The sequence below is a fragment of the Silene latifolia genome, chromosome 5 (assembly GCF_048544455.1).
Source record: "Silene latifolia isolate original U9 population chromosome 5, ASM4854445v1, whole genome shotgun sequence".
Classification (NCBI taxonomy): domain Eukaryota; kingdom Viridiplantae; phylum Streptophyta; class Magnoliopsida; order Caryophyllales; family Caryophyllaceae; genus Silene; species Silene latifolia.
In genome coordinates this window covers 63381081-63391592 of record NC_133530.1, presented here as the reverse complement: position 1 = coordinate 63391592, position 10512 = coordinate 63381081, and the positions used below count along the sequence as shown (strand labels likewise).

Here is a 10512-nt window from a genome sequence, read left to right as displayed (position 1 = left end):
CCACACAACACTTAACCGGAAATTTTATTGCCAAATCCGCATTTATCCAATTAGTCGAAAGAAGCCAATTTGGGGGGATGCCTAGTGAAGATCCTCACTCTCATATGGAGACTTTTTGCGACTATTGTGATGCAATTTCTCAAACCGGTGTAACTCAAGACCAAATTCGATGGGTCTTATTTCCTTTTTCTCTAATTGGCACCACGAAACAATGGTTGAAAGGCCTTGATAAGGCTACTCTCGGAATTGATTCTTGGAAGAAGTTGGCTCTAGCTTTCTACAAAAAGTTCTATCCACCGGAAAAGACTAACATGCTAAGAGCTCAAATTACGGGCTTTAAGCAAAGAGATGAAGAATCTTTGTATGAAGCTTGGGAGCGATTCAAGAGAATTTGTCGCTCATGTCCTCACCATGGACTTAGGGAGTGGTTCTTGGTACAACAATTTTGGAACGGTCTTTATGAAGACTCAAGAAACATTCTCAATATGGGACCAAATGGAATGTTCACCGAAGCTGATGACAATCAAACTTGGAACAAGATTGAGGAAATGGCGGTCCATAACTCACAATATAGTAGACCTCGCAAGGCTACTAGAGGAGGAAAGCATGAAGTAGACTCCATTACTCAATTGGGTGCTCAACTTAGTGCTCACATTGATACCATCAATTTGAAGTTTGAAAAAGCTATGGCTAGACTTGAAGAAGTCTCAAAATCACCAAAGCATCATGTTAATGCCATGATGGCATCTTCATCAATCCCAAATGGGATATGTGAGAATTGTGGAACTTTGAGACATGACCAAAGTGAATATAGGGGAACAAATGAACTAGTGAATGCTTTTCAAGCATACAAGAGTGGTACCCCTTATTCCAACTATTACAATGAGAACACCAAATTCCACCCAAACCTCTCATACAAAAGTCAAAATGTTCAAAACCCTCAACCAACATACACCCCACCTCCCATGAAAAACCAAAATCAAAGACCCTTTTACAACCAAAGCCAAGGTTACCAAAATCAAACTCCATACAAACAACAAAATGACCAAGGTTTTGATGTTCAAAAAGCGGTCCTCCAAATGCAAAAGAATCAACAAGAGTTTTTCACTCAAATGCAAAAGGATAGTCAAGCAAAGGAAATCACCATCAACAACATCCTAGCCCATACCAAAATGTTGGAAACCCAATTGACTCAACTAGCATCTTCAAGCTCACAAAGACAAAAGGGGCAATTACCACCTCAAACTAATCCCCCAAGACATGAAACGGTTAGTGTCATTCACTTGAGGAGTGGTACAAGGTATGAAGCACCGAAGAAGCAAGTTGAGGATGAAGTTGTGGAAGCTAGTGACAAAGAAGAAGTTGTGCAAAACTCCAAGGATAGAGAATCATCAAAAGAAGAAGTTTCAAAGAAAAATGAAGACAAGGTCAAGGAGAAGGAGCCCATTGTGATTAGACTTCCTTTTCCGAGTCGTGAAGCCAAGCCCAAATTTGATGACCAACTTGGAAAATTTATGGAGATTGTGAAGAATTTGGAAGTCTCGATTCCTTTTACGAAATTAATCAATCACGTGCCGGCCTATGCAAAATACATGAAAGACATCCTCACAAAGAAGAAGTCGATCCGGAAGCTTGAGACTATCAACTTCACTAAGGTGAGTAGTGAAACACTTCAAGGGAGTTCACCTCCAACACTTAAAGATCCGGGAAGCTTCTCAATACCGTGTACCATTGGCGACACCACGATCAACAAAGCCTTATGTGATCTAGGGGCTAATGTGAGTGTTATGCCGTACTCGGTGAGTAAATGGTTAGGGATGGGAGAGGTTAAATGCACCAATATCACACTCCAAATGGCCGATAGATCGACGAAGACACCATTAGGGATATGGGAAGATGTTCCCGTAAGAGTTCGGAAATTTTTCATCCCGGTGGACTTTGTCATTGTTGACATGGAAGAAGACTCCAACATTCCAATCATTCTAGGTAGACCTTTATTGCACACCGCGGGTGCGGTGATTGATGTGAAGCATGGAGAGCTCACTCTAGAAGTGGGAGATGAGAGCATAACTTTCAATCTTGACAAGACCATGAGAGCTCCCCGTTTGCATGAACCATGTTTTTATGGTTGATCATTATAGCCGGAAGGATGATAGGAAGAAGTCGGAATTCCAATGGAAGAAGAAAATTGATGATGCTCCATTCAAAGAGCAAGTGAATTAAAACAAAGAGAACATGAAAAGCTCACCAAAGTCAAGCAATGAAGAAGATGGCCTCATTGGCCAAGACAAGAAAGTGGGAGAGTTGTCTCTATCAACTCAAGAGATCTTTAGTGACCAAGTAGATGAAGTTTGTGGTCTTTGGGACGATGAGTTTGAAGGTATTTTCAATCCCTACATTGGTAATGCTATCGATAAAGACCAACATGAAGGACAACAAGGGCAAAGGTCTATTGAAGATCTTTATCATGATAATGAACAAGCTTTTGACTACTTCTTCAAGATGTTGAGCAACATCAACAACACCTTGGACATGCCCCCATGACATCTCACTAAGGATGAGAGTTTGGTGGAGTCCTCTCCAAATCACCATTTGTAAATATTTCTAACTCCCTAACTCGCATTTTAATTCTTACATTGCATTTTTGTCATTTTTTGGATTTTTATGCTTTGATCAAGATAATTATCATTTTTGAGAGAAGTGAGGGAGGGACTAATGATTTAATTGATGTGTAGTGGTTTAGCTTAGTGTGGGGATAGCAATTGCCTAGGCTATTCATGCCTTAGTAGTGCTCCTACAATGAAGAACACAGGATTTGAAGAATGAAAATGACACGGGAAATGCAAGTGCACGGATGGAACTGAATCCGGGTAGACTAGGTGGAATCCGAGCGTCCTTAAGGGGAATCCGAGCGTCTATGGATGAATCCGTCCATCCAATTGAGCTGCAAAATTGAAAATTTGGGACTGTTGAAGAATCCGAGCGTCCCAGCAGAGAAGACGCTCGTCTGAAAGAATCCGCTCGTCATTGGATAAAGACGCCCGTCTTTTTGCCAGTGCAAAATAAGAAAATTCGCTGTAACAGAATCCGCCCGTCTTCAAAGGAATCCACTCGTCCTGCAACTAAAGAATCCGAGCATCCCAGCTGAAAACGCCCGTCTTTAGGCGAGAATTTCTGAACCCAGAACAAGCAGAATCCGATCGTCCCGAAGGAAAAACGCTCGTCTTCCCCCTACAGTTCGAAAATTTCGGGTGTTTTTAAATACCCCTCCCACATTCATTCCTTCATTCATACATTCAAAACACTACCCATAAACCCCAAAACCCCAAAACCCTCATCCTCTCCATCACAAAAACAAGATTTCCTCAACCAAATTCAACAAAATCAAATCCAAACTTCATTTCAACAACAATTAATCACTCCTTTTCCAACAATAATCAATCCAAGCACCAAAATCTTCAACCTTTGAGTCGATTTTTGAAATACAAAGGCAAATCCTTTCATCTTAAAATCGATTTGGGTATAATTGAAAATTGAAGATTTTCAATCTTTTCTTGGTATAATCATCAATGGCCAGAACAAAAGGATCAACAAAGGCACTTAAGGCAAAGGCACTCTCAAAAAGGCAACAATGCCTTCAAGCAAAGAAAGCTTCAATGGCTATGGTGGTTGCTAGTGCAAACTTGGAAGTTCAACAACAACAAAATCCTCCCTTGGAAGCAACAACAACAACAACTCCGGAAATTGCTCAATTATCAAACTAGCCGGAGGTAATTTTCATTTCTAACTCCCATAGGGATACATTTGCCAAGTATGCTAAGAAATCCATTCTAAACACCAAATTCATATGTGAAGATGCCTTGAACAAATTGGGTGTCCTTGAACAAACAAAAGCCTTCTTTGAAGCCATTGGGTTGGGAAAATTGTTTGCTACAAGAGAATTGACATACCCCTCCCTTACCTTGGAATTCTTGAGTTCATTAAAAGTGACTAAGGTAGAGACTAGAGAATACATCGAGTTTCGCCTTGCCAATGTGAATAGGCGCATCACCTTTGATGTTTTGAGTAAAGCATTAGGTCTTAGTGATACACCTCGTTATTATAAGAAGCCCGAAAAATATGACCCCGCTCCTCTTTGGGAGGCGATTTCCGGGAAGAAATTTGAGAACTTTCCTGCTTGTCGCGCTCTATTAGTCCACCATCCGGGCATTAGAGTGTGGCACAAGGTCATCGGGAATACTATCATTGCAAGAAAAGACACTAACCACTTTACCAAGCTCGATTGTGTTCTACTTGAGTCGGCCTTAAATATTGGAAGGGAATTCACCAAGCCTTACAATGCTCTAAGGCTTTTGGTGGAAAGATGGCTCAATGTTGATTGTGGAAAGTAAGGCACCGCTTTTATCGTAAATGGAGTCTAGTTACTCTCTTGGCCAAGTACTTTGATCCGAATTTCAATAAGGATAACAAGTATGTGGCGAAAAAAGGGGGTCATCTCATTGACATGGATGCCATGATTAACAAGTACAAGTGGGCCACGCATAATCCTCTTGACACAAAATATGGGTGGCTCGCCAATGATGCTAGATCTTTTACTTTGCTTTCCAAGATATGCCTCTTTAGTGTTCATAGAACAAACTACCTTCTTCCCCTCTCAAAGGAAGCCGAATACATCATCCGTCAACAAAGGGGTGAAATTGAAATGCCCTCCTCCTCCATTGTCACACCACCCTATCCATTCAAATATCAAGAGTTCAAACCCGAAGGTGTTGAAGTGGGCAATGACTACATGACTCTACTTATGCAAGAGATGCACAAACAAGCTTTTAAGGAGCGGGAAGATGCATACTTGGCCCAATATCCACCCCTCCTTCATTTAGCTAGGCAAGGACTACTTGATCCTTCATGTCCTTTGCCTAGTTGGGCGGATAGGGAAGTTTTCTTTCCAAGTGCATCTAGGGGTGAAAGACCGGGTGACGATGAGGTTGTTGATGATGAGGGTATTGATGAAGAGGTAAATGAAGAAGAAGAGGCTAATGAAGATGATGAAGAAAGTGATGAAGGGAGTGAGCAAAGAAGTGAAGAGGGGAGTGGTGATGAGTCCACTTCTATTGAGGAAGATGATGACAATGATGATATGGTGGAAGTCTAGCAAGCTTTGGAGGCTCCTACCTTCTTGAGGTTTGTCTACTTCTTTCTTTGTTTTATTTATTTTATCTTGATCATAGTTGGAGAGTCCTAGCAACATAGAGGACTAACACCTCGGCCCCATTGAGGTGTTCTTATTTCATTTTTCCCACTTTTGAAAATCCAAAATGACAATTTTGTTTCATGCATTGCATCTTGTGTGCATGAACTACCCCCAACTTTAGGACATTAGAAATAATGTCTATCTCGGTTTGGGGAAGTACATGCATACACAACGGGAGGTAATCTAAATTACGCTCTCCGTCATAAATAAAAACCCATGCATCATGTAGTGTAGATTAGTAAAGCTTGCATTTAGTGTAGAATTCATGCATCATGCTTGCATAGTTTCCCATCATTTTGGCCATTGAGGACAATGCCCATATTAGTGTGGGGATGAGGATTCTAACTTAACTTTTATTCAAAAACCCAAAAAAATAAAAAAATTTCGAAAAATCAAAAAAAAATTGAAAAAAAATTGAAAATCCAAAAACAAGTTCATTTCCTTTGTAGTGTAGACTTGTATATATTGTTGTATATTTTGTATTTGTTCTATCCTTGTTCACATTGATCGACTACGCCACATCTGAGACATGAGGATATTGAAGACCGCATGGTATGATCTTTCCAATCTCCTTTTTCCTCTTTATGTTAATGACTATGTGGCTTTATTTTGATTGATGCGGTATAACAATGGCATATTAGTTGGTGGAATCATTTGCATTAAGATGTATATATGCTCGTTGCATCATGGCATGTAGTTTGCATGTTAGAAAATTTTGCGAAACCGTCTACTTGGGAAACTTGACAAGTGTACATAGGCCCTAGTAGATGCCTTTTCTTCTTAAGACTTTGCTTGTTAGAATACTTGTAAAACACCCTAGGATGTGTCATGCTAGTATCCTTTGACCCATGGATTAAGGCCTAGTCAAGAGTACCTTGTGGTGTGATAACTCCTTGGCTACCGTTTATTCCAAGGTGACCCTTGAAACCATGCATCCATCATCCATGTTCTACCACATTTTTATCATCAAAGGGAATGGGCACAAAAAGAAATTGATTTGAGTTCAATGAAATGAAAAGTGAAAGAAAGTTTGCAAAATGCATCAAATGAAAAGAGGAGCAAAAATAGACTCCTAAAGCTTCAAATATAAGGCACCCTCACTACATATGGGGTGACTTTGAAAATGTTCAAAAGAAATGGCAAGAAAGTGTTCTCAAATGTTATATGCCACAAGAAATTGGGGGGAAAAACAACAACAAAGCAAACTCCCAAAGTGAAACTCAAATATCTATCGATCCCTTTATCCATCGTATCCATTTTTGTGCATGGTAGAGAGGGGACGACCCCTCTTCTTGTCTAGGCAAGAAGTGGAATTCCGTGATCCTCCAATGTTTCTAACACCATAGGGAGTCTATTCTTGACAAAAGCATTTAACGATTGAGGACAAAGGTATCCTAGCTTGACACAACTTGGAGGTGATTTATTGGTATCCTTCTAGGCTTAGTAGTTTGAAGAAATTTGATCTATGAAGGAGTGTGTACCCTTGAATTGCTTCCCTTGTAGATAATTTCCGCCACTTAGATGAGGATAGTGGCTATTCTTTTGTAGATGTATCCATTACTTATTTTTGTGTGCTCAATGTTTGGATGTGTCGCCATTTTGGCAAGACCCACCTTGCCTTGTAAGAAGGCATCCTACCTCATGGTTGTCTTGTTGTGAGTTGAAGGGGCGGAGTGAGACCCACTAATTGTCTCATATCGGCTATGTTATTAGGTTAGTTTAAATAACGGTCCTAGTCTTTGTCACCTCTTTACTCGGGACGAGCAAAGGTTCGGTTTGGGGATATTTGATGTGACCATAATTAGAGCACATTTAGTCCCCGAATTATCCTTGTTCCCATGCTTTTTAGTGCATATTTGGGTCATTTATTGTCTTTAGTCCTTTGTTTTGCATATTCTTCGAGGTTTTGTGTCCTTGGTAGGAAAGGAGTGCAAACCTTGCATTTTCATGGCAAAATGAAGCTAAATTGATTGAATTCAATGACCAAGCATCAAAGAGAAGACAAGATTAGAAGGCCCTTGTACAAACTATAGTAGATGGGCAATGATGAGAAAAGATCCTTGCATCCCCGAGGAAATCCTCAAGGATTTTATGAAGAAAAAGGAAGAAAAGAAGAAGGAAAGAAGCTGTAAGACAATCCGAGCGGATTGTCCACAAGACGCCCGTCCAAGAGGGGCAATCGGAGCGTCTTCCCCCTGTGGACGCCCGTCCAAAACACCCAGAATCCGCCCGTCTTCCCCATCTGGATGCCCGTCCAGAATCACCAAAATCCGCCCGTCCCGTGCCCTGGACGCCCGAATTCTCTAACAGCCATTTCATCTTCTACAAGCTTCAAGGAAGGATGCGCATATTTTTCTAAGACCGGGGAAAAGGAGACCGGAGTCTCCCTAGAGACCGGCGATTCCTCAAGGACTTAATCGTCATTTAAGCCCTTAGTAAACCCTAATTTATGTAACTAATCCCCACTATAAATACCCCATTAATCTAATTAGAAGAGCATGTTCTTCTTAGCAATCTTTAGTGTAGTTAATATCAATCAAATCTCTCTTTAATCTTATAATCAACATTTAATCAAGTTTTAATACAAGTTTCATTTCCTTAATCTCTCTCTTGTTCATCCTTTGTTTTGGGTAATTGAAGATTATTTGGGTTATTATTGGGAGATTGACAACCTTCCAATCTATCATCAAGTACTTCTATTATTCTTTGCTTTATTATTGGAATCATTAGTAGGTATAATTCTCTTAATCCCTTTTTAATTATTGTTAATCATTTTAATTTATTCATCATGTTTCACTTTGTTGGTATGATTGACAACCTTGCTAGCATGTTCAACATGATAATGAGTGAGTAGTTTCCTTAGCTAGGGTTAATGGGTAATTAGGGGAAACCAACATGGGGGATGATTCATGCTTAAATTAATATGTTTTCATAGTTTATTTGCTTGCTTGTTGTGATCTTAACTTATGCACATGTTATGTTTGATGAAATGCGAGCCTATAAATCCTTGCATTTTTTACCCATCACCTATCTTTTCAATGAGACTTGTAAGACATAAACCAACTCGAGTCTGATTAGACCATGCATATAGTTAAGTAGGGAAGATTAAGTCGACTTGTAGGTGTTGTACAATCTAATCGATTCGGCTCCGGGACCCAAACATTCCTAGGATTGTAAGATATAAACCAAATCGATCCATCACAACAATAATTGCTTGCTCATAATTTGAAAATATGTTTGTATGATCAATTCCCATGAATCCCCTATGACCCCATGACACCCTAGTGTCTTTTATCAATTGTTCACATCCCTTTTAATTCATCTTGCTTGTTTACTTTCATTGCTATTTAGTTTAGTGATCTTCTACTTCAAACCCCAATTTGTGACACCCTTAGACACCACTAGTTGCAATAGAAAATCTCATCTCAATTCCCGTCCCTTAGGATCCGACCTTTACTTGCCTCTTTACTAATTGTAGAGTTGTTTGTGAAGTTATAAATTGTGTTTTGGTCTAGGTGTTCTTATCGACAAGTCCTGAAAACTAAACCCTCCAAAGGGAACACGACCAAATGCTAAGGGTAACGAGTGCTTAGTGTTCATGTCATTACTTTGTGTCTTGACATGACACGAGGTATTCGAACGGTTTCAATTTTTCCACAATAAATTGGTGGCGACTCCACAAATGCAAACAAACTAAAGAGTGAAAAGCTTGCTTCGCTTTTCGCCCCCGTGGGCCCGCGTCCACACTACCATTTTTTCTCATTCCAATCATTTTTTTTCTTCTTCCTTTCTCACTTTTCTTTCATAACACAACGGGAATTAGTGATCCCGTCAACATCATCATCCTCACAAAAGCACCCTAAACTCACCAAGATGGTTACTTGCTCAACAAGGTCGGCAATTTGAAATGTAACTAGAAACAAATATTTTATAGCATATAATGAGGAAAGGCTCAAAATGGGTGATGCATGTGATAAATTATACCAATAATGCTTCATGTGCAAACTATCATAGCATGTCAAGAATAAGGAACCAATGCCCTACTTGTGCGTTTTGATGTAACACACACCAAGAGGAGAAACTACACACACACACACACACACCCAAATGAGACCGGGTAAAGATGTAACGGCCTTTTTGGAGGCTCTACCTTACCATTTATGTAGCTTACCAATGTCAAGATCAAGTCTATTTTGTCCAAAATTCATCCCTCACCCAGTATGTCAAGAGATCCCCATGTAAGCAAACCCGTAAAATGCGTGATTCATTTTCTTATAAAAGAGGAAATGCAACGGAAGATGACATTATGTACAAGATAAAAGGGTGAACACAACAAACATCTTTCAAAATTTTCAAAATTTTTAGTTTTATAGATTTTCCCTAACTAGACTCACTAAATCCCTCCCCCAAGTTAGAACAACACATTGTCCTCAATGTGTAAAACAAAGAAGAACACCCAACAAGGGGAGATGGGACGACACATGCGAAAATAGAGAAATGAAAGAAAGCATACAACTGCGTAGAAGCTCCCCCAAGCTAGCTTGAAAACGGGATAAAGTCCAATCCATGTAGCAAAATACCTGCGAAAGACAAGCTACTACATACAAAAGCATACTAAATTTCTTATTGTCCTAAATATTACATCAAAACCAAATTGAAATTACAATTTCCCAAAAACAATAAATTATCTCGAAAAGCATAAATATAACAAATTTTACGAAATGAATATCCATTGTCCTCTAAAAAGCATGTCAACGCCCTTAGAAATTGATAAAAGATAAGCATGAAAGATCAAAGGCAAGAAAGCATTAATCTTATCAAAATGCCCATGAGAATGTCAAATAGAACCACCGTACTCCACTCGTCAGAAAGAGATGGAGCATCATACTTAAGACCATAAAAATAACCGTTAGTGCATAAATTAAAATCATGAATGGTCTCAAATTGGTGGTATAAAAACTCAACGTGGTAGGACTCATCAAAAATTGGGGTGGGGGGGGGGTGCACCTCACTTAACCTCTATATTAGCATCACTAAATTCTCTATCAACATCGAATGGGCGAACTACATCCCATGTGAAAGGATTTTCAAAGGTTTCACATGTTTCGGGTAAAACCTCATCCGTTTCACTATGGTCGGGCTCACGCTCATCCATAGCACGTGCGTTAACTACTTCCTCCACGAAATGGTTAATTGGAATATCAATAGGGGGAATTTCAATAATGAAAGTCGGATCATCGTCATCGTCATCCAATAATTCA

At 39.6% G+C, this 10512-nt stretch overlaps 1 non-coding gene across 1 annotated transcript; it reads right to left on the bottom strand.

The window, feature by feature from the left end:
- Positions 1–311: 311 nt before the first annotated feature.
- LOC141658073 (small nucleolar RNA R71) lies at positions 312–418 on the bottom strand. Its single transcript, XR_012548982.1, has one exon. It is a non-coding gene; the product is annotated as a small nucleolar RNA R71 (small nucleolar RNA).
- Between the last annotated feature and the right edge of the window lie 10094 nt (positions 419–10512).